Source organism: Vigna radiata, unplaced genomic scaffold (genome assembly GCF_000741045.1).
Source record: "Vigna radiata var. radiata cultivar VC1973A unplaced genomic scaffold, Vradiata_ver6 scaffold_131, whole genome shotgun sequence".
Lineage (NCBI taxonomy): Eukaryota > Viridiplantae > Streptophyta > Magnoliopsida > Fabales > Fabaceae > Vigna > Vigna radiata.
In genome coordinates, this window is record NW_014543258.1 from 717,009 (window position 1) to 743,178 (window position 26,170).

Consider the following 26,170-nt stretch of genomic DNA (forward strand, 5'->3'; position numbering starts at 1 on the left):
GCTCATATGCGCATATTGCCTCACCAGTCTCAAGCACTCTGACACTATCCTTGCCAACCACGAAAACATCCCACATTTCCCTCTCTGACAGATCCCCAGAATAAGAACACGAAGAACCCAAAGAGTGGGGTGTGGAAATTGAACAATGAGATGTACCCAGATGGGGCAGAGGGTGATTCTCGAGGTTTTCAATTATGGGTGGGGAAAGATAGGAACATGGGAAGTAGGAATTGGTGAGCAACAAAAATAAGGAATAGTTATAAGATTGGGTGCAAACTATGGTGTGAAGAGAATCTTTTTTAGTATTATTGGATTTAGAGAAAGGGTGTTGAACAGAGAAAACTTGAAATGGGAGAGGATATGGTAATTTGAGTTTTGTTTTTATTAAATTTACTATATTTTAAATTATTTTAAAATTTAAAATCATTCAAATCCACGTAATGAGTTGTTACTATGCCATGTGGTTCTTAAATGCTACCTAAGCATGCCACTAGATAAGAAATTTAACGTTGTCCAAAGCAATTAACGGCAAGGACATTATTGATTCAATTTTACATAAAAAGGGATCCAATTGGGCTCTTTCAAAATACGAGGACCTAATTGACACGAAGCTGCACAAATAGGGACTTCCGAAATGATTAAACCTCTATTTTACTAACCCATTTAGTGTATAGATTTTATTAAAACTAATTTATTATGAATAAATTTTATGTTTGATAAGAGATGACTTAGGGTTGACTTTAGTCTTTCTATTTTATTGGATATTATCTAAGCAATACTAAGATTTTAATAGTTTAGTAATATAAATTAAATCACATCAATGACAATGTTATCAAATTTCGTGTTATTGTTAGAGAACACAGTTAGAATTTTCATCATTTTTGTTCTTATTTTATTTTTGTTATTTTATTTTTATTTTTTATAATTAACATTTTTTTCTTCTATTTCTCCTAACATTTATTTCATTTTATTTTATTTGTTTATTTTAACTTTCTAAATTTATTATTTTTAACCATAACTTTTGTTTGAAGAGTTTTGTTGATTAATTTATGAAAATAATGGTTGAGATACATTAAGATGTTTCTCCCTTTCCTAGAAGTATACTTAAAAAACTTTCAACCTATTTATTTTTAGAAAACCTCTTTCAATGAAAATTGGAATTAGTTCATCTTCAAAAAATTTCACAAATTTATTCTCTCGCCTTTTGAATAGCACTGATTTCATTTTTTTAATAAAATTTTGTCGTGTTTATTTAACGTATCAAACATGTTTTTAACTAACACTACAGCAAAAATGTGTCAAACGGTATAAACAACTTAAATGTTATAATGAGACGCATTTGAAACATCATATTAAATTAAAAAAATTTGATTAAAATGACTAAACTCAAACATTGCAAAAGTTGAAAGATTAAATTGGACCAAAGTTTTAAAGACGAATTAATTTCAATTTTAACTAAAAGTTAAGGAACCCAAAGCATATTTAACTCAATGAAAAATAATATAAAAACAATTAATAGGGTGGTTTTCAAATGAAATATGATTATTATTTAGAACAACCACATGATTCATACAATTATCAACAACAAATTGTCACAACTACTATTACACGTGATATAAGTATGTAAACTATATGCCAACTAAATGATCTATGTCCTAGATCATATTTTTTGAAATACGAGCTACAACCATATTATGCATATCCACCCCAACCATCATATGTTCCATTTGGTTCTCGTTAGGAACAACAGGGCAGCACCATAATAAGTTGCAACAACCAATGGATTATCTAATAAGGAAGTTATGTTGTTAATGGATGGAGTGAGAGAGAAACTACAGGCCATGTATTAAAGGTTGTGAGCTAATCAACAATGAAAAAATATTGAACAAAAGTGAAATGAAAATTATAAAATATTATACAACATGATGGAGGATGCAAGTAACAATAATTGTGGAGAACTACTTTTAACTAATAATACCACTGTCTAATTCCATCTGAGATTTCTTGATACAATACAATTTATAACACATCGTCATGATAGAAGAAGTGCTTCTAAAATTTAATCTTAAAGTGGAACAAATGTTTGATGATTTAAGTTAGCTAATAAATGATACAATTAGAGAGGACAATTTGTAATGACATAAACAACGCTTTTTTTTTCTCACAAACAAAACATTTTAGGCGTTATTGATAACGGTTGAAAAACAGTTATTTTCATATGTCATTTTAGACCAAATTACTCCCTTTACAGCTTAGAATGAGCTTAGAATCAAGCAAAACACATAAAATGAGTCAGTAAAGAGTCAAAAGTTGTTTTTAGAGATATTATGCTTGTTTTTCATATTTTTGGAGGGTTTTGATGAGAATTGGAGATGAATGGAAAGAGAGGTTGAAGATCAAACGATTGCAGTGCAGAAAAGTCAACCAGAATGCAGAAAAGTCAACCAATCAACTAAAAAAGTCAACCAGTCAACCAGAAAAGTCAATCAGTTGACCAGATTGTAGTTGACCAGCGCCCAGCGGTGAAAATGAGCGTCGGGCGGTGGCCAGATTCGAGGGAAAGCGCCGGGCGGTGAATTTAGGCGCCGGGCAGTGGCGCGATTAAGGGGAAACCATCGGCGGTCAAATTAAGCGTCGGGCGGTTGTAAAATGGGTCTCGGCTTAAATTTTGTTACTTTTCTTGGTTATAAATAGCCCTAGTGCGAGTTTAGATGTATTCTTTTGACAGAAGATCTCTTGGATGCTTAGGCTCCTTTTCATCCTATCTAGGGTTTGCTCTTCCATTCTTCCATTATTTTCATCTAGGTTCACCATGACAATGGTGAACTAAACCCTTTTGTTGTTGGGGGAAACAATGTAATCTTTTGAAACTCTCTTTTATTGAAACTCTTGTTTATTTATATGATTGTCATATGCTTTGATTATCAATTGTTGGGTTCTCATCTGCGCTTAAAGCTTTTATCGTTTAACTCATTTGATAATTGTTGTTTGTCTCTACTGATACGGGAGCGTACAGTACTGTCATGAACTGGTGAGAAATTCCTTGATTAAAACCTAGGGATGGGGAGGTAGGACGATCAATTGTTTTTGCTTCTGTTCGGTAATGCGTTGCTAGTTGCTAGGGGAGGCTAGGGATAGCAAGCCAGTAATTAGTAATAGGCTCTTCTCACCGAGGGATCGGGTTAAGGGTAGGCCAAGAAAGTTTGCATAACCATTAGATAACAAAGCAATTTAAACAAGAGGAGTAGATAAGAGAGGGCGGATAAGATGAAATTGTAAACCCCCAACAACTTCATTCATCCATAGTCTTTTTCTTGTCAACTGAATCAAACGCATTGCATGTTTATTTTCTGTCTTTGCATTCCAAACAATTAATTTTTCTCTACAAGTCATACGATTTCGATTCGCACGAACAATAAGGTCGTTCGAGTCTCTTGGGAAGAACGATATCGGGCATTACCGATTATATTACTTGAACGATCTGGTACACTTTCCAGTGAGTCAACAGTTATCTATTTGAGCGTTATCTATTAATAAGCAGTGTTTCTAAAAAAATCGTTGTTTATTGACAAACACTAATAGACAATACTTCTTTGAAAAATCGATGTTTATTGGTGTCTATTGAAATAATTGGAAAACACTAGAAGGAAAGGGGTTGAATAGTTTTGTGGAAAACCTCTTTCCAATAAGTCATTTAGAAACTTTGTTAAGGATTAAACGGTTTACAGAAGTTGTCAGACCCTTAATTTGTAGAGTATTGTTTAAACTACAAGTTCGGAAATAAAATATTTTTCAAGTGTTTTAGAAAAGCTATTGCAGTATTTTAAGAAAAACAACTCTTAAGAAAGATAGCATTTAATGACAAGCTTTTATAAATGATTATGTTAATAAGCAACTACAAAGTTTATAAGTCAAATGTTTTGCACGGCCGAAGTAATAACAAACAATTGTTTTATATTATTTCAATCAACTGAGTTACGTCCAGTTCTCCTCTCAAACATCTTAGAGGGTTCCATTATAATCTTCAACAAGATTATAACTGGGTATTAGCATCACTCCTGGTTAAACCTAGTCAATTCTTGTAACACATGTTACACTGACTAAAACTGAGTATCACCCACCCTTGGTTGTGCAATATCACTCTTAGTATCCCTAGAAAAACCTAGTATCTTCCTAATAAACTACCTAGTTGAGTTTCACCCACTCCTAGTTTCCACTAGACAATCACAGTATCAAACTGATACGCTACCTAGCTAAGCGTTTAATCCAAATGATTTAATCACCAACTATTTGAATTCTCTTTAGAATGTGCAATCAATAAGATGTCTTACAAGTCTTAAACTATTACTCTCACAAAGAGGATGTGTTCACAATACAATTCAATCTAATAGAATTTGTAGAGCGTCTATTCTCTTGATCTTCTCTTCAAGAATCTTCAATTTATAGGCTCCATGAGAAAATATTTGTTATACAATGTGTGTGTGTTTTTTTATCTTAGGATCTTCATAGCCTTTTTGCAGATAGCAACCATAGGTTGAAGTTAACTTGTCAAAATAAATATATTTTTTCAATACTTTATCAAAAACAGGTTATACGAACTTTTTTTATCACAACTTTTAATGATAAGAACATTTTGTGAATGTCTTCTTTGTCTCTAACGTCCACTTCTAACTTCTATATTATAGAATACATGGATAATTTACTCAGGCAACTAAAAAGAGTGGAGTAGATATACATGCAGACATATATGTCATTTTTCTTATCAGTTTTGTTGTTTTGAAAATTTGTGCATTTAATGCTCTTTAATACATGTTCAAAACAACTGTGTTTTACAAATTTTCTTTAGTTCAAACAAGATTTGATCGTTTAAGCATTTCAGAGAAGATTCCAAGTAATTCATAAATGTTTCATCAGTGGATGAAAACATCGTTTGGTACAAATTATCGTTTAGCATATACACAAGACTTTTACTAATAACACTTGTTTTAGAGATATTTGTTAAGTTCTAGAATGCATTTAGGATAATGTTTCTCAACAAATTTGTTTTTGGAACGTTGTTTATAACTTTTAGTGCGTTTTCTAAAAACATCATTTAGTACATTAATTAACAAGGCATACTGAGAGCTCATGTAACATTATTTATAAATGTGTAGGAAAAACGCGTTTAGCAAGACTCTCAAATAACCTATTGAAGCGTTTTGTGAGGATATCGTTTGATAGTGGATCTACTAAGATATCAGTATGTTTACTAAAACTTTTCTTTAAACATTCAGAGCTCAGAAGATTTTTAATAACATGTTTCTCATTCATCGATATCATTTTTCACAAAGGTAATACTTTGTCCAATGCTCATTTTGTTTATCGTTGTTTGTTAAACTTGAAAACATGCAAGTATGAGACAAACTTGTCTTATAGATGTTCTTGTCTAAAATCAAGATGACCTACATTTGTTAAGATTGTCCCTCCTTCATAGTATGTGATAATTTCATTTATATAACAACAAATGTAACACCCACAATCATTGTTGTTAGGTTGTTTTGGACGCTAGAAAACCAGAAGTAGAAAACATCAACACAATTGGTATGAATATATGTATGTGTGAATGAATGGGAGACATAGATTGGACCAAAAAATAAAAATCCAAAAATTCACATTACAGCAAGTGCAAACCTATACAAATTGTTATTTAAACACAAACAGGCCAAAAATGTTACTTTAAAGCATTGAAAATAACATTAAAACAAGGAGCAAAGTGGAGCAAGGATACATCAACATGCTTGGACAATCCCTGCACATGAAATAAAACAAGCTGAAACAGTAAGACAATGTTCACAAAACCACACCATCATGAAGGACCTCAAAACCAAGCAACTAAGCATCTAAGATAACTAAAACAACTCCCTAAACCCTAAACTCACTACATAAAAACTAGAAATATAAGCTTATCATAAATCAACTTGGAAGTTCAAAACGCTGCACTTAACGGCCAAACAGTTAGAAAACATTTAGCACTTTTGTTTTATTATGGACTGATCGAGGTCGTACCCAAATCAAATTTTATGTTCAATTAAATGTAGTATAACTAGGAGAATGATCCCTAAGTCGTCTCTCAAGGACCAAACTATGGTTCAAGCAATAGGTTGAACAATTGGTGAGGGGTGGTTATATGGATATGGATAGTGGTAATTGAAATACACTACAACACAAATTCAAAACAAATTTAAAGACAAGTTTGGTTATTGACTCCGCTACAATGAATCCAATCCTTGATTGCCAATAATTATGTGCTCAAATCACCTTAGTCCAACATTGATTAGTCTACTAAGCGAAGACTAAACATAGATTTCATAATGCACACATTTAGTCAGTTGCTCTCCCGCAAATTAAGCATCTACGAGTATCATCTTGTAAGCGAAGATTCAATACAGGTTAGGTGACTAAGCACACACCCAACTGCAAGCACAAACAGATTATATTCTACGAGGCAAAATTGGTTCAAACACAATGCAAGCATAACATCTCATGGATACATTGCAGATTCATCAATAACCAACCCAAACAGATTTAACCTATCATTTTGAACAAACTAAAACACCAAAACCCAATGAAATCCATTGTTAAACATTGCAACACAAAACTAGAAGCGGAATGGAAGCCTAAATTGTGCAAAACACGAAAATCCAAAGCAAGAACAAAAGCCAAAGCACAAAAACGAAAACCCAAAGCACAATAATGAAAAACCTCTTGAAAACGAAGTTGCAATGCAAGATTGAAAATCAAAATTGAAAGTGCACAGCAAGAAGGAAGAGAAAAATGAAAATAATTGACAAACCAAGTGCAGGAATCCAAATTAAATTACTCCAATTCAAAGTGCTGAAAAATGTAAAGTGATACCTATGGGAGAAAACTCCCTTTGTTGTCCAAAACCAAGAGCATGAAAATGAGAGAATGAAAAATGTTCCTAAGGTCTACCCCCTCCTTTGCACTAAAACTTAAGTCAGCCCACAAATGGGCCTTTTTCCCAAAAATGACCAAAAATGGCCAAAAAGTAAAATCTATCAAAAAATTCTCAAAACGACTTTACAATTTAATTCTAAACTAAAATTCTTATGTGAAGAGTATTTATTGATGTGGCAGCTCTTAATGTCCGCAAAATAAACTTCCAAAAATTCCCTACAATTAATAATGATGATAATTAGTGTCAGATAATTCAAATTAATTAAAATAAACATCAGTGGTCAAATTCATCACAATTAGAAAAAATGGAGAAATAATGAACATTGAAACACAATTCCCTAACTAAATGTAGTACAATAAGCTAAGTGAAGTCAAGAAAATATTGACTCATCAAAATAGTCTTTTACACTCTTGGACAAAATCAAGACGCAGATCAAGGAATAGTTCAAAGGACATCAGAGGAGTGACACCACCTCAGCACACAGAAACACAAAGACTCACAAGAAAACCAAACAGATTTACACAGTCCTCAAAGAATCTGGACAAAGAAAAGGAGTAGAGAATATCCGACACAAAGAACCAAAGAAACCAGATACTCATGGTAATCATCCAAGCACTTCCAAACATGGCAAGATAATCAATGAACTCAAGAGGTGAACCAAAAGTAACAAAACCTCACAGATGCACTATCCCTATTTCTCTCAAGTGTCAAGGGTAAACAATGTCAACTCAATACACTAAAGAAAGCAAGCAACAAACAGACTTGACAAGCCTCTAATATCAACACCCAAAACATATGCATGTTCAAATCAAAAGGTCTTTTCATGGTTGTAATGGGGTCAAGGACAAGGGAGGATATAATATGGATGAGAAGCTAAACACCAAAAGAAATAGAGGAACAATGAGGAACAAGTGAAAACACTGTCAATTCACACTCAAAACCAATAATTCAATCATCTTCTTGACTCCATTATTCACAATTTTTTTTATTTTTTATTTTTCTGATTTTGTTTTCTATTCTTTTTCTTTCTTTTCTCATCTTGTCTATTTTCTTTTCTCTTTTTCAGAACACAATTGTAAGAGACAAGATGCGCAACTTAATTACAAAACAACCAAGAAGAGGAACCAATTAGCAAATTTCACCAAAATTCCCAAGACCACACTTGTTCCCAAAACAATTCCAAAGCTCCAAAATTTTCTAAGGCTTAGGTAATCATGGTTTTTCACTTAAGCGTAATTAATTCAAAACAAAGAAAAGGGACAACATAGGCTCAAAGGGGATATCAAAAGAGTAATTTGGCTAGAGAGGCTCAAAAACAAAACTCTCTTTATCACTTCCAAACATGCATATCAATCAAGAATCATCAAAAAGAGTTAAGTTAAGGCATATGTACAAGCAATCAAGAGGTATATCACACACAAGAAAGAACATCAAGTGCCTCAAATTCTCACAAAGGTTGTTTTTGTCACAATCAACTCAACCTCTCAAACATCATAATCATCTTCCAATCAGAGAAAATCATGGATTTCAAACCAATTAGAATATCAATGAAGTGAAAGAAACATCTACAACCTAAACAAAGTCCAGAAAACTAGAGAAACATGCAAAACTATACACAAGACACAACAAAAACAACCTAGAAAACAAAACCTAAACAAAGAAAAATCACCCCTAGTAAACCACACTTAAACTACACAATGTCCTAAGTGTATCATAATCATTAGATCAGCAATTAGAACAATCAATAGAAATGGACAAGTGCCATAAAAGTGAGGAGGAAATGAGAAAAGGAAACTCCCTGAGTAAGAAAGGAAATGAAGCTGGCTCTAGTAAAGACGTCTCCTTCACCACTGTATCCAACAAAGAGGGATTGTTGAGGAAAGGCTTTAGGATGTGCCCATTAACCTTGAAGCTTTTAGCTGCAGATGGATTTTGGATCTCTACTACACCATAAGGATAAAAATTAGTCACAACAAAAGGTCTAATCCACTTTGATCTTAACTTACCCATATGAGTCCAAGCCTAGAGTTATACAATAAAACCTGTTGGCCAATCTCGAAGTCCTTTCTAACAATTGAACTATCATGGAACTTCTTTGTCCTTTCCTTATAGCACTTTGAGTTCTCATAGGCCTTGAATCGAATCTCATCCAATTCATTCAGTTGTAACTTCCTTTCCTCTCCGGCTTGGTTCATGGAGAAGTTGCAAGAATTCACAGCCTAGTATGCCTGATACTCAATCTCAACTAGTAGATGACATGCCTTTCCAAAGACAACCAGATATGAAGACATCCCTATGGGTGCTTTGTAAGCAATCATGTGTGCCCAAAGAGCATCATCCAATCTGTTGCTCTAATATTTCCAATTGGGCTGGACAATCTTCTCCAAAATCCTCTTGATCTCCCTGTTTAAGATCTCAGCTTGCCCTTTGGTTTGGGGGTGGTATGGTGTAAATACTCTATACACCACCCCATATTTCTTGAGCAACACTTGCATTGATCTGTTACAGAAATGGGTTCCTTGATTGCTAACATTGGCCCGGGACACTCGAAACCTACAAAAGAGGTGAGACCTAAAAAAATCCACAACAACCCGAGCATCGTAAGTCCTAGTGACTCTAGCTTCCACCCATTTAGAAACATAATCAACAGTTAAGAGGATATATGAAAAACCAAAAAAGATAGGAAAGGGACCCATGAAATCTATACACCAAACATCAAATACCTCACATAACGGCATGACTTGTTAAGGCATCTGTTGTCTCCATGAAAGTCAGCATCCTGCTCTTTGACATGGCTCGCAGGTGCTGTAAATCCTCTCCGCATCCTGAAAGAAGGAGGGCCAATAAAAACCACAATCTAGCACCCTGTGAGCCATTCTTTGAATTCCCAAATTACCATTAGGTGGAAACGTACAAAACTGTAGGACCGAGTCAATCTCCTGGTCAGGAATGCATCTCCTAGTAACCAGGTCACTGCATAGCTTCAACAAATATTGGTCATCACAAATGTAATACTTAGCATCGCTCTTAATTTTAGCAATTTGAACATGGGATGCTAAGGGAGGGAAAACAAGAATTAGCAATATTTGCAAACCAAGGAGTAGGGTAAGAAACTCAAACATCAATAAGCTCTCATCTGGAGAGTCATCCTGGATAGGCAGCATGCCAGCTTCATCCTCAGCTCTTTCAATCCTGCTTAGGTGGTCTGCAACTAAATTATGTGCTTCATTCCTGTCTTGGATTTGCATATCAACCTCTTGGAGTAGGAGCATCCACCTAATCAACCTAGGCTTCGACTCAGCCTTCTTTAAAAGAAACTTCAGAGTTGCATGGTTAGTGAATACAACAATAGGTGAACCAAGAAAATATGATCTAAACTTATCAAGAGCGAAAACAATAGCTAACAGCTCTTTCTTGGTGGTGGTGTAGTTTGCTTGGGCAACATCTAAAGTTCTGGAAGCATAGTAGATCACCCGCGACAACTTGTCAATCTTTTGTGTCAAGACAACCCCCAATGCATAATTGGATGCATCACACATAAGCTTAAATGGGGTTGTCCAATCTTGTGCCTAAATGATTGGATGTGGTCAAAGCTTCCTTCAGGCAATCAAAATCCTGCTTGCATGTCATCAAAGTCAAACGTAACATCCTTCTGCAACAGTTTGGACAAGGGAAGTGCTTTCTTGCTGAAATCCTTGATGAATCGCCTATACAAACTTGTATGTCCAAGAAAAGATCGAACCTCTCGCACGCAAGAGGGGTAAGACAATTGCGAAATCACAAATATTTTTGCAGGATCTTCCTCTATTCCCTTGCTAGAAATGATATACCCTAGAACCAAACATTATTCAGCCATAAAATGACATTTCTCAAATTTTAGAACAAGGTTAGTTTCAATGCATCTATTTCAAACCTTTTCCAAACTATCTAAGCATGCATCAAATGAGAATCCATATATAGTAAAATCATCCATAAACACCTCTATGCAACTTTCAAGAAAGTCACTAAAAATGCTAAGCATGCACCACTAAAAGGTACAAGGGGCGTTGCATAGGCCCAACGACATCTTCCTATAGGCAAAAGTGCCAAAGGGGCAGGTGAATGTGGTTTTCTCTTGATCCTCAAGAGCAATATTAATTTGAAAATACCTCGAAAAACCATCAAGAAAGAAATAATGAGATTTCCTTGTCAGGCGCTCCAACATCTGATCAATGATTGGCAGGAAAAAGTGATCTTTCCTTATTACCTGATTGAGCCTCCTATAATTAATGCAGACTCTATAATTGTTTTGCACTCTTGTGGGGATAAGCTCATCCCTCTCATTCTTCACTACAGTGAGGCCAGTCTTCTTAGGCACAACATGGATTAGGCTCATCCATTGACTATCTGATATTGGGTAAATGATCCCAGCTTGTAGAACCTTGGTCACCTCAAGAGTAATATTAATTTGAAAATACCCACAAAAACCATCAAGAAAACAATAATGAGATTTACCTGTCAGGCGCTCCAACATCTGATCAATGAATGGCATGGGGAAATGATCTTTCCTAGTTTCCTGATTGTGCCTCCTATAATCAATGCAGACTCTTCAGCAATTCTGCACTCGTGTGGGGATCAACTTATCCCTCTCATTCTTCACTACAGTGAGGCCAATCTTCTTAGGCAAAACATGGATTCGGCTCACCCATTGACTATCTGATATTGGGTAGATCATCAAGAAAGAGGTGACCAAGCTTCTGCAAGTTGGGATCATTTACCTAATATCAGATAGTCAATGGGTGAACCCAATACATGTTGTAACTAAGAAGATTGGCCTCACTGTAGTGAAGAATGAAAGGGATAAGTTGATCCCCACACGAATGCAGAATTGCTGGAGAGTTTGCACTGATTATAGGAAGCTCAATCAGGCAACTAGGAAAGATCATTTCCCCATGTCATTCATTGATCAGATGCTGGAGCACTTAGTACGTAAATCCCATTATTGTTTTCTTGATGGATTTTTTGGATATTTTCAAATTAATATTGTTCTTGAGGATCAAGAGAAAACCACGTTCACATGCCCCTTTGGCACTTTTGCCTATAGGAGGATGTCATTTGGCCTATGCAACGCCCCTGGTACCTTTTAACAGTACATGCTTAGCATTTTTAGTGGCATTCTTGAAAGTTGCATAAAGGTGTTTATGGATATTTTGCTATATATAAATCCTCATTTGATGCATGCTTAAACAGTTTGGAAAAGGTTTTGAAAAGATGCATTGAAACAAACCTTGTTTTAAATTTTGAGATGGTGGAATAAGGTTTTGTTCTAGGGCATATCATTTCTAGCAAGGGAATAGAGGTAAATCCTGCAAAAATATTTGTGATTTCGTAATTGCCTTACTCCTCTTGCGTGCGAGAGGTTCGATCTTTTCTTGGATATGCAGGTTTCTACAGACGCTTCATCAAGGATTTTAGCAAGAAGGTCATTCCCTTGTCCAAACTTTTGCAGAAAGATGATGAGTTTGACTTTGATGACAAATTCCAGCAAGCTTTTGATTGCTTGAAGGAAGCTCTGACTACAACTCCAATCATTCAGGCACTAGATTGGACAACCTAATTTGAGCTTATGCATCCAATTATGCATTAGGGGTTGTCTTGACGCAAGAGATTGACAACTTTCCACGAGTGATCTATTATGCTTCCAGAACTTTAGATGTTGCCCAAGCAAACTACACCACCACTAAGAAAGATTTGTTAGCTATTGTTTTCACTCTCGATAAATTTACACCATATCTGCTTGGTTACTTGTTGTATTCACTAACCATGCAGCTCTGAAGTTTCTTTCAAAGAAGGCTAAGTCAAAGCCTAGGTTGATCAAATGGATGCTCGTACTCCAAGAATTTGATCTACAAATTCAAGACAGGAGTGGAGCACATAATTTAGTTACAAACCACCTTAGCAAGATTGAGAGAGTTGAGAATGAAGTTGATGTTTAGCCCATCCAGGATAACTTTCCTGATGAGAGCTTATTGACGTTTTAGTTTCTTACCCTACTCCTTGGTTTGCCAATATTGTTATTTATTTGGTTGCTTCTGTTTTCCCTCCCTTAGAAACGTGTGCTCAAATTGTTAAACTTAAGAGCGATGCTAAGTTTTACATTTGGGATGACCCATATCTGTGGAAGTTGTACAGTGACCAGGTTACTAGGAGATGGATTCCGGATCTTGAGATTGACTCGGTCCTGCAATTTTGTCATGCCTCTTCACCAAGTGGTCATCAAGGATTCAAAGAATGGCTCATAGGGTGCTAGATTATGGTTTTTAGTGGCCCTCCATCTTCAAGGATTCCAAGAGGATTTATAGCACCTACGAGCCATGTCAAAGAGCAAGAGGATAACTTTCATGGAAACAACAGATGCCTCAACAACTCATGTTGTTCTGTGAGGTATTTGATGTTTGGGGTATAGATTTCATGGGTCCTTTTCCTACTTCTTTTTCTTTTTCATATATCCTCCTAGTTGCTGATTATGTTTCGAAATGAGTGGAAGCTAGAGCCAATAGGACTAACGATGCTCGAGTTGTTGTGGATTTTGTTAAGTCTTACCTCTTTTGCAGGTTTGTAGTGCCTCAAGCCATTGTTAGTGACCAAGGAACCCATTTATGCAATAGATCAATGCAAGCTTTGCTTAAGAAATATGGGGTGGTACATAGAGTTTGTACACCATATCACCCCCAAACCAAAGGGCAAGCTGAGATCTCAAATAAGGAGATCAAGAGGATTTTGGAAAAGATTGTCCAGCCCAACAGGAAATATTAGAGCAATAGATTGGACGATGCTCTTTGGGCGCACAAGATTGCCTACAAAGCACCTATAGGGATGTCTCCTTATGAGGTTGTCTTTGGAAAGGCATGTCATCTACTAGTTAAGATTGAGCATCAGGCATACTAGGCTGTGAAGTCTTGCAACTTCTCCATGGACCAAGCTGGAGAGGAAAGGAAGTTGCAGTTGAATAAATTGGATGAGATTCGATTGGAAGCCTATAAGAACTCGAAGTTCTACAAGGAAAGAACAAAGAAGTTCCATGGTAGCACAATTGTTAGAAAGAACTTCGAGGTTGGCCAACAGGTTTTATTGTATAACTTTAGGCTCAGACTTATGGGGTGTAAGTTAAGATCAAAGTGGATTGGACCTTTTGTTGTGACTAACGTTTATCCTTATGGCGCAGTTGAGATCCAAAGTTCATCCACAACTAAAAACTTCAAGGTTAATGGGCACAGACTAAAGTCTTTCCTCAGTAATCCTTTCTTGTTGGATGCAGTGGTGGAAGATCCTTTGATTCAAAGATGGTTAACTTTAAATTACCACATTTTATCAAGACACTTTAACACTTTGAGGTTCAACTATTTCTTGTCAAAGTCTTTCCCTAATGAGATGATTTACAATGTGTAAATCTCTTTTATACATTAGCAAGGGTCTCCTGTTTTACATCCTAAAAAGCTCATATGCTCGAATCAATGTGTGTTTTCTTGCTCTTTTCACATAACTACTTCTTTTATGTGTGACCCAACTGGAGTTTATTAAGAAGTTTCATGAGAAGGTCAAAAACTAAATTGAAACACAAATTAAAAAATACACTTAATACAACAACAAATGGCAAAAGAAATTAGTTTTTTAAAAGTCTAAACTTAGTACTATGGGAGATGATCCTTTTAAAATGGTCCCAATACTAGTGCAAAAACGGGTTATAACGTCACGCGGTCAACGTTTAACTGCTAAATATCCAACGTTAAAAATGACCAGTGACAATTCCGTAAATAAATTCAATCGCTCCACGTCATTAAATAAAACATTTCGTCGTCTAATATTTGTTAACGTCAAACAAGGTCCATATTGACGTGATCTAAATTCTATTAACGTTAAACAAGGCCCAGTACGACGTAAAACAATGACTTCAGAATCACATAACGTCAACTTAAGAAACATATAACGTTCAATTTAAAATAAAAAATAACGAAATAGTGGTTTGCTTCCAACAGTATTACTCCTACCCACATTTGACATCAATCAAGAAAAATATTTGATATTTTATATGCCAGTGAGTCCCTTCTTTATTCTTTTTTTTCCTTTTCTCTTTTATACCAAATAGAACGTCACACTTTATGTTGAGACCAACATAAAACGTCGAACAAGATGGGTCGACTTGACGGTCGTTGATGCATATAAGGTTGCTACGGAAAAAGTTGATGTCCAACACAAAATAAATTAATACTAAATATTGATATAATTAATATGAAGTCAATTGTAACAAAAGATTGACCGTTGTATATTACAGCCAACAGTTATTTTTTTATTTTTTTTAAATCAATCCATAAAACGTCATTTTAAACTAGCACCAACATTTTATTATTTAGTTCTTTTATATTATTTTCTTTCTTTTAAACCAACCACAGAATGTCGAATTCTTCTATGAATTGATGTTTTCTTTGCAAAAAATTAAGTTTTTAGTTTTTTTCTTTTAAACCAATTGATAAAACATCGTTGTACATGTGGCTTTCATTTTGAATTTTGTGTTAATTTTTAAAGTTTTTATCAACTCTTTCAAGGTGACAAAAACGAGTAATTTCTTTGTGGTTTGATTCCTTGTCATGTTTAAAAGCTTGAAGGAGTGATAAACAGAAACAAAGAAGAGGTTACCATTCATTTTATTTCTCGTAACAATCTGTTAACTTTTTTGTTTGTTTTTCTATAAACTCTTTAGGATTGAAATACCATAAGAGACCAGAAGAAGACCAAAAGACGCAAGTTTTTCTTACGAGGAAACCAACAAAGGAAGAAGGCGGTACCAGGTTACCCAAAGACACGAGCAAAACTATATCAAAACACAACGAAAACTCATTTTAATCGGTTCAAATAGAAGATAATTCATCAAAGACTAATTTAATCGGAGTAAAAGTTTAAACGATTCAAAAGAGATAAAACGCACATGGAAATGATGTTAATAGGGTGATTAAATTCTTGAAAAGGCAAATTTTCTCACGGTTATTAATAACGTGGCTGCACCTTATCATCCACAAACAAATGGTCAAGCTGAAGTTTCCAACAGGGAGATAAAGAGAATTTTAGAGAAAACAGTTGCTTCATCAAGGAAAGATTAGTCACATAAACTGGATTATGCTCTCTGGGCATATAGGATGGCTATGAAGACTTTCATGGGTTTATCGCCTTTTAAGTTGGTGTATGGGAAAACATGTCACTTGCCAGTGGAGATGAAGCATAAAGCTTTGTGGGCTTTGAAATTTTTGAATTTCAATCCTCATGAAAGTCAGATAAACGTAGGAGGTAGATGCTAGAGCGTGAAGAGATGTGGATGCATGCATATGATTCATCAAAGAATTATAAAGAAAAGGTAAAACTTTATCATGACAGAAAGTTGATTAAGAGGGCTTTCAACCCAGGACAACAGGCGTTATTATTCAATTCAAGGTTGAAGTTATTCCCTGGCAAGTTGAAGTCAAAATGGTCTAGGCCGTTCATAATAAAGAATGTTCATCCTCATGGAGCTATTGAATTTATGGATCCAACTGCTAGTGATCCAAATAAAAGTTGGGTGGTGAGTGGACAAAGACTCAAACATTACTTGGGAGGAGAAGTGCAATGCCTTTCCACTATGATGAAGTTGGTGGATCCGTAAGGTTATTGGGTCAGGCTCGTAACGTTAAACAAGCGCTTGCTGGGAGGCAATCCAGGATTTCTTATCTTTTGTAATTTGAATTCTTAGTATAGGATTTGCTTCTGTTGAGTAGTATAGGTTAATGTATTTGGTCTGAAACTTTTCTGAATATGATGGTTTGACTGTTAATTGTATGAGATGAGTTGCTTGATGATGTTTCCTATTGAATAATGATTGAGATTTCCATATGTTGATATATAGGTGGAGTGTTCACTAGCTAGGAACAAATGCATTGTGATTTTGTGATTGTGATTATGAGGCTAAGCAGGGTATTTTTTTGGATGTTGGAATAAGCTTCTGTGAGGTTTTTGAGCTCTAGAGTTCTTATTTATATATTTGCTATCTACTTGAAAGCATGAGTGATTTTGCCTGAATTTCTGTGATTGATTGAATTGCATATATGTGTTAAATAATTAAGGCCGTTTTTGAGTAAACCCTTTTCTAGCCAAATGAAATTTTCATTCCATATGAAAAAAAAAAAAACATCTTATGTTCTACCCTTTTGAACCTAAGCCTTAAACAGGAAGTGAAAACCCATTTTGAAAATCATTACCTGGAGTTAAGATGAGAATTGTTGTGTGGTATTGATAAAGGTTCAAGTTTGGGGTTGTGGGAAAATTGAAGAAGAAAAATTAGGCATTGAGCTAATGTGTTGAATGCAAATGCATGAAAAGAGAAAGAAAAGATAGAAAAGATAAGCATGAAAAGAAAAAGCTCAATGTGAAGAAAAGAGAAAGTTGCGAATGAGTGAGATTGGTAAAGAGTGAGTTTGTACTTGAACCATGATTGTTTGAATGACTCTCTTAACTCAAGAATTTTGTGATCTAGAAAAACCAATTTTTCTTGTTAGCACAACCACATTATAAGCCTTGAAAAGTCCTTGTGATGACATGTGTATGTGATGATGTTTGATTGTGGCAAATGAATGAAAATTTTGTTCTATGTGATAAGTGAATAGTAGAAGGAAGGGGTGACCTTTGGAAACACTTGAGTGATTGAGTGAAACACCTTGCCTGGTGAGGAATACTTCCATGAATCTGTGATTATATTATGCTTAGCTAATTGATCATTCATGATAATAACATCTGTTGAAATTTATGTGATTGTGAAGAACACTATGATGGTTTGATTTGAAGCATATGTGCATCTTGATTAAATTCTATGGATGAGCTAATTTGAGTGATGACATGTCTTGAGATATGGATTTGGAAAAGGTTGAACCATTGTGATGAATTGTGGAAGACTAAGTTACATTTTGTTTGCTTGAGGACAAGCAAAGTTCTAAGTTTGGGGTTGTGATAACGGTCTAAAAATCGTTATTTTCATACTTAAAATTGATATCAAATACACCCTTTATAACTTGGAATTAGCTTGAAATCATGCAATTTGCTTAAGTTAAAGTATAAGAGAGTAAAATTAGGTTTTCTTGGTTTTATGTTTGGTTTTCCTTTGATGTGGCAGGATTTAACAAGAATTGAATGAAGGGAGTCAAGTAAGGGAGGAATTGGATGCAAAAGAAGGTGGAAAAGTGAAGAAAAGAAAAGTCGCAGCCACCGTTGGGCAGTGTACTCTCTAGGCAATTCTCTGTTAGACGCTCAAGCAGCACCGCTAAGGGGTGGAATTGAGTATCGCACTCATCGTCGGGCAGTGAAACCCATCGCCGGGTCGTGGACTCTTCAGTGGATTCTCTAGACGATGCTCAAGAGGCAGCCGTGGGGTGAGATCAAGTGACGCACCTACCGCCAGGCGGTGAAGCCACACCGCCGGGCGGTGTACTAATGGGCCTAGGCTAAATTTCTTATATTTTTCTGACATATATATACACTTGCACGAATTAGAGAAGCGATCTTTTGTTAGAAAAGACGCAGAAACACATTCTTCTCACCTTCGAGGCGGATTTTGGATGCGGAAGCTCCAATTTATCAATTATAGGGTTATCTTTTCCATACTTTTCATTCAATTCATCTAGATTAACCATGACTCTAATGAACTAAACCTTTTTGTTGTTGGAGAACGATGTAATCCTATTTGAAACTCTCTTATATTGAAATTCTTGCTTTATTCATATACTTTTGTTTATCAATTGTTAGAGTTTTTCCTCCATTATATTTGCATGTTTTGTTTAAGACATTATTCAATAGCATAATCTTTTATTCTACCTATATGGACACGTATAGTTAGGTCTAAACATGAGGGAATTCTCTTGATAGCAATATTACCTAGACATAGGGATAGGAGGATCAATTACCATAAGTTTTTGTGCGAATTATGTAATGCATGAATAATTGCTAGGGAGACTAAACATAGTAAACTAGTAATTAGGAGTACACTCTATTAACCAAGATATTGGAAATAGGAGAATTTGGAAAGTGGCATTAACGTTGATAAAGAAGTCAAATTTAGTAAGAATAGTAAATATTTGAGAGTGGATTAGGATGAAACCGTAAACCTCAACAATACCATTCAGTCATATCGTTTAACTGTCAATCGATCAAACTTTGCATACATGTTTATTTTCTGTCTTGCATTTAAAACCTTAATCTTCGCTCTAACAAGTCTTAAGAAATCATCAAGAGTTCACACGAATATTTAGGCCTAAGAGTCCTTTGGAAAACGATACTCAGACTTACCGTTTTATTATTACTTGATACGATCTGGCACACTTGCCAGAGTGTTAACACATTGTTTCTATGAAAGATTTAAAGTTAGTTGGTTTAAAGTCTCACGATAGTCATATCTTAATGCAACAACTTTTACCAGTAGCTATTCGAGCCATATTACCTGTCTCTATTGGAGGTACTCTCACACATTTGAGTTTGTTTTTCAATGTCATTTGCAAGAAAGTTGTTGATCCTCGACAATTAGATGATTTGAAAAATGAGGCCATCAAACTTTTGTGCCAATTGGAAATGTATTTCCCACCCTCATTTTTTGATATCATGGTTCATTTGATTGTCCATCTAGTGAGCGAAATTCGAATATGTGGGTCAGTTTTCTTGAGATGAATATACCCAGTTGAAAGATACATGAAGATCTTAAATGGATATGTTAAGAATCAATTGTTCGGAGGCTTCGATTATAGAACGCTACATTGCAGAGGAAGTTGTTGAATGTTGCTCAAGTTATATGTCAAGTTGTGAACCAATAGGACTTCCAAAGAAAATACTACATGAACACAGACGTGAAGGAAAGGGAGTTCGAGGAGTAAGGATTGAAAGTGTTAGTGGAAAAGAAGTTAATCAAGCTCACTTGTACATTTTAAACAACACAGAGGATGTTATTCCTTACATTTCACAGCACATTGATGAAATTAAGTCAGCACATCCACGTATGAGTGAAAAGTGGACACTTAATGAACATAACAAATCCTTTTTAGCTTGGTTTAAGAAAAAGATTTATGCTACTCCGAATGATTCTGAAAATCTATTGAGACTAGCTCGTGGACCTAACACTGATGTGATCACTTTCGACGGCTATTACATAAACAATTATTTGTTATATTCAAAAGAGGAAGACGATAAAAGTAGAGTTCAAAATAGTGAAGTTATCCTCCAAGCTGAGGTTGTACAGTTTTCCAGTTCCAAGGATAAAAATTCAATTACAACATCAATTAGTTATTTTGGAATAATTTAATAAATTTGGGAAATTGATTATGTCACTTTTAGAGTTTTAGTTTTCAAGTATAAATGGGTTGATAGTAAATCTGGTGTCGTGGCAGAAGACCTCAGATTCACTTTGGTGGATCTTAACAAAATGAGTTACACAGATGAACCATTTATTATGGTTAGTCAAACAAGACAAATATTCTATGTCACTGACCTAGTGAATCATAAATGGTCAGTGGTATTGGAAGGCAGAGTCATGCACACAACTGATGATGAAGACTCTCTAATATACTTGAGACAAGCTCATTTTCATCGACAACCATTGAAAATAAGGTTGATGATGTATTCGATGAAATACATGAAACTCGATGTGATCACATTGAAGGCATGTGGGAGAAATAGGTAAGTATTACATTCATTCTTATCAATTCATTATGATATTAATATATTAACTTATGTTTCTAATGTTTCAAATGTTTCAAATTTTTTTAGAGTTTTGACTAGAACCAGAGGACAACAAATTGAGATTATATATCCTAAGGTTGGAATTTTTTGATCTTTAACCTTTAATTTTTGTAGTCAATTTTAAATCATTACATTTGACTAAGTTCTTTCACATGTTTAGTGTAAATGTGAAAGATTTCTGGGCATGTGGCTACTACATCATGTCATGGATAAAGACAATCATCCGAGTAGGAATCAGAGGAGATTGGACTAAGGTAGAAATTTACATTTGAAAATCTTAAAAATATCAATAAACTTTTGACATTAAAATGAATATAATTGTAAACTTTTCTTCCTTGATTTTGCATCAATTCAACACTACTTATGCATTGCCCAATGCACTAATATAAAGACGATAAGAGAGGAATGGGCAAGATATTTAAATAAACACTTTAAATAACTATAGTTTTAGGTTTATCTTTTCATGATAGTAGCATTTGCTTACTTGTGCGGCTTTTTAACTGTGAATAGATGTATATTGTGAATAGATTATTGAGAATAGATGAATATTGTGAATAGATGAATGGAAAAGTGGGTTTGATAGCATTAGCGTCTTTTACTTTTACTATTTAATTGCAATTGATGAAAGCATGGTTTAAATTAATTAATTATGTGCATTTAGGAATTGGAAAACTGGTTTCTGTATTTCAGGTTTGGTTAAATGAGCTAAAACGAATGGAATTTAATAAAAAAAAACACTTAAGGTAACGTCATTTTATACACTGTCCAACATTAATATATGTATCTTAACATCCATCAAGGCGATGAGTGACGTTCATATAATGCAGTGGATAACAATTATAATAAAACGTTGGGCGAAGAACTCTACGACTCAACGATAGTAACATCGATTGTAAAGAAGTTCGACATCAACCTTACATCATTCACCTTATAACCGACGTCAAGTATTCCTTAAATATAAATATTCAAAAATTCACGTCAAATTTGCACTTCGGCGTGAATATTACGTCGACAATCTTCTACGCCGCTGTCAACATTACGTCAGTTCCCCAGACCATTTGACGAAAAATCTTATTTTAAAAATAAATATTTATTTAAATATTGGACGTCAAGCTCTATTTTATACGACGTGCCTTAACATCGATCTACATAATAGACGTTAACTTTACGTCAATTACCTTTGTATTCGACGTAAACGTGTTCGATTAACGTCACCTGTTATTATTCGAAATAAATTTACATCACCCAGTATAACGTCGCTAGCAAATGCGTCGTTAAAGACCAAAAATAAACAACGTAATAGGCTATTTTTGCACTAGTGCAAAGATAAATGATAATGCATATAGGTTAGAACTTTTTATTGAATATGGAATTAGTCCTACTCTTAACATTTGTGATTTGATCCTTTTTTCAGGTGCTATGAAAAAGAAATGGATATGAGAACAGATCATATAAGAGGAAAGGTCTAATAAAGGACCATCTAAAATAAGTCACATTGGACCTTTGACTAGAGTCATGAATAAGAGAATAGAAGAGAAAGGAGGGCTTCAAAGAACTTTATTCCTGTGGAGGATAGTTTATTAGTTTATATTCCATTCTCTTAAGTTTTGTAAATATGTAAATAAGTATTTTCTTTCAACCTTATATTTAAGTCAAACTTACATTTAATTTAGATTTATACTTTGGCCATTTTGGTTTATTAGCCTCTGATTTAATTAATTATGTAAATCCCATAATTGATTAAACTAGATAGCTCCCTGAAAAAAGTGCAATTTTCTGATTTGATCGTTTATGAGATTTACATAATCGATTCAAACAGACAACTTTCTGCAGAAAATGCAGTTTTGACTTTTTAACCTGATTCTTGAGTGGTTATATGAATTAAGTGGTTCTTTGGGCTTGATTGGACCTCAAGTAACGCCTCAAACATTACTTGGAAGCTAAGGCACCTTGAAAGATGCATACATCCTCAATCTTAAAGGTACTTGAAGCTTTTAGATTCACTGCATCACTTGGGTTAACTCCTCCATTTTGTAAATAGGAGTACCAAGCTTTGAAAATTCAACTTGGAAATAAAATAAAGAAATAATGTCAATATTGTAGCTCTCCCTTTCTAAGAGGATAGTTTTCTTCTTTACTCTCCTAACTTTTTTTTTTATGATTGGCCCAACCTCTTTATAGATACACATCCAACCCACTTTCCATACACCATTTCCTTCACCTTTACATGCTTATTCATCCAACACATCATCTCTGTGAAGTCTTCTTCAACTTGCGTGAAGAGGGTTTCCATTATTATTGCCTTAGGTGAGGTTAGTTACATAAATCATGAGGCCACACTTTTGATCTATATTAAGCAAAATTATATTGGATGGTATAATGTTTTTATCAAGCACTAACCAAAAAACACAGTGTAGATCATCTTTCATCTTATGGTAGTGGTTTATCTCTTAATAGGATTCATCAACAAGTGTGTCGAACCAAAAAATTAGTTCTTACTAGTGTTTTGTTCAAAAGAGAAACAATTGCAAATATTGTCTTAATTTGTTTAATATGAAAAAAATATGTGCAACACATGTTAAAACATGCAAATAATTTGCTTAAAATGTAAAAAACAAAACGCTAAGGTTGATACATACATATACTTGGTAATTGACTAGAGTAAAATGTGACCCAACATTATGCTCCCCCTACAAAAGTTCTTCTAAATATTTTGTTGCAGTTAGTTCATGAAAATGAGTTGACTAATCAATCAGAACGGGAAATTTTAACCAATTCCTTCATATACTAAAGCATAAAACTTTTCAAATTCGGCATCATAGTAGGTTGCTAGCTTAACTGCAGATAGAATAGAAAGTGCTCCACACAGAGTAAAGATAAATAGTGAAATGGGTATATTTTATGCAAGTGTTTTCCAAACATATTATTATGTGAATGTCTGCATGCAAAATCGAAAGAGAAACAACAGCTACCTGGAGTATTATAGTATTCTGGTGGATGAAGGAAAAACATGGCTTCTCATAGACGATGGCGCTTTCCTTCAGTTCCACCATATTGAAATGTTGTGTGCACTACATATAGCTCCAACCATAGTTGCTGGTTTATAGTCTGTAAACATAATTAGTAAATAAAAATTAGAAAGGTATACAGATTTTTCTCTAGTCCTATATAGACACGTCAAGGTATTTAATTGTGAAGTAATAAGAGCAATGGATTGGTTACACTGATTCTAAAACAATATAACCACGGAGAGAAAAACTTGCTTCAAACTATGCCATTTAATTTTACAAGTTGGTTATGAGGAAGAACATGTTGCAAGACATGAGCTTCCATCAAAATGATTCTACCTTTATGAACAGGACCGATAACAATAGCAAGGGGAAAAATCAGAGTTGTGGCTATTGTCAATAATTGTGTAAAATTTAATCTGGTTGCTTCGAATCGAAAGCCATGCAAACTTATGGAAAACAAGGCACTCTAAAGTCTAAACTATTGCCTCATAACTCTTTTTACTCACATAAAAGGTGGCTATCAATAAAAATCTAACCAATATCTCTAATAACTATATTTCTTTCACTGTGGAGAAAGAAAGTCTCTCAACTAATAGAATTTTACGGCTTATATTGGATCATTAATGAAAAGCTAAGGTAACATATGAACCATTATTTTAATTGAAACAAATTGACTCATGATACAATATATATTTAAATGAATATCACCTTCAACCAAAACCATGTCAATATCACACATCAACAGCTTAAATCCAAAAGGAAGTATTGAGTCCATCAGAATAACTTTTTCTCTCCCTATTTTATGAAATGTTGAAGAACCCCATCCAACATCTACTATGCTCATATGGCTTCCCATGTGAAAAACCAGTATCTCATTGCAATACAGTGCCTCAAATAATTTGGTATCCATTGCACCTAAGAAACAGGTTTCTAAACCCACACAACCAATGGTACATAATAGTAGAAATTCGTTTGTATCAAGACATCACCACCGCATTTACAAGACATATTGGAAACATTCAAATCTTTCAATTTTTTAACCCATGTCAGAATAAAATCCATGAACGCAGTTACCAAAGGTCATTATTACCACATTATCCTTCACCCTTTGCTGAAGCAGTGCCTTCGTCAGCCGGAAATTCGACAATGGTGGCATCCTTTTATTGGTCGGTGGAACATCCTATATAGACCTTGGCCATTCATTTTGTGCCATTCATTTAGTGTTTGATCCGTAACACGAGAATCCTCACCTACAAAGCCTAAATCCAAATAAATTAACCAAAATAAGGAAAACCCTAATTGAATTGGGACTACACAAGATTAACAGTAGGCGTCAGTGACGGACGGAAATAAGCAAACAAAATTTACAACTAAAAGGACTGAATATGAATAGTGAAGAACATGGAGGCGACAGTGTTCAAAGAAAGACAAACCATAACGCACGAACGATCTAACGAACGGAGACGCGATGGTAAAGACACAAACTGTTGAGATAAAAGTGAAACACGATGCTTGTGAAACACACGAATATGGAACCGCACGGTTAAGGCGACCACAGAGGGCACGAAATTACGCCTTTGCGTTTTCAGCACTTAAGTTCGAAAATGAAACTTAGATATATGTTTTTTAGTTTTGGCATTTTCAGTGATTTTTAGTTTTCAACATGAAGGGAAGTTTTAGTTTTTTTAATTTTCATACGGAATTCTTTTAGCTAAAACTAAATTTTTTAATTTATTTTAGGTTACGTTTTAATATATTGGCGACGCATTTTACAGGCAACATTTAGATAAATATGGATTAAACTTATTCTTTTACACGTTTAAATTTTTTACATTTATTTAATATTACTTTTTTCTACTTTTGATTTTTTGAAAAAATACAAAAATTTATATTTTTATAACTATTTTATCCTTATTTTTTTATCAAATAATTATAAGTGTTTTATAGTACCATCACTCTTTTGAATATTGTTAGCTTTGATAATCTCTAAACCATATTTATAAAACTTAACCTTTTAATTTTAGGCAACACTTTCTTACTTCTAGATAAATTTTTTGCTGTCTAAAGTTAAAAAAAGTTGTAATTGAATAACTTCAACAAAAATAATTAAGGTTTTATTTTGATTAATTAGTTTCTTATTTAATTAGAAGACAAAAGAAGAGACATGATTGTACAATCATGTGTGCATTTTTATTGTCAATTGATCAACACTTGCATTCATATTTATTTTCTGTATTATAAACTCAATGATTTTGTTTTCAAATCTTAAATAATCAAGAAACCACATAAATGTCTAGGTCGTGAGTCTCTAGGGAAAACGATACTTGGTTTTACCAATTATATTACTTGATACGATTCGGTATTGTAACACCCCGATTTTTCGGAATGTCACAATGTAAAATTTTTTGTTTCTAAACCTTTA

The 26,170-nt window shown here is 34.3% G+C and overlaps 1 long non-coding RNA gene across 3 annotated transcripts; it reads right to left on the minus strand.

Annotated features, from left to right (window-relative positions):
- Nucleotides 1-5,532: 5,532 nt before the first annotated feature.
- LOC106753499 lies at nt 5,533-25,358 on the minus strand. Of its 3 annotated transcripts, none has more exons than XR_001375222.2 (4): nt 25,182-25,358; nt 24,839-25,007; nt 23,710-23,845; nt 5,533-5,788 (listed from the first exon to the last, which is right to left on the minus strand). It is a non-coding gene; the product is annotated as an uncharacterized LOC106753499 (long non-coding RNA). The 3 variants fall into 3 exon arrangements; XR_002666790.1 differs by lacking the exon at nt 5,533-5,788 and adding an exon at nt 6,811-7,173; XR_002666789.1 differs by lacking the exon at nt 5,533-5,788 and having other exon boundaries at nt 23,451-23,845; nt 25,182-25,357.
- Nucleotides 25,359-26,170: the final 812 nt, after the last annotated feature.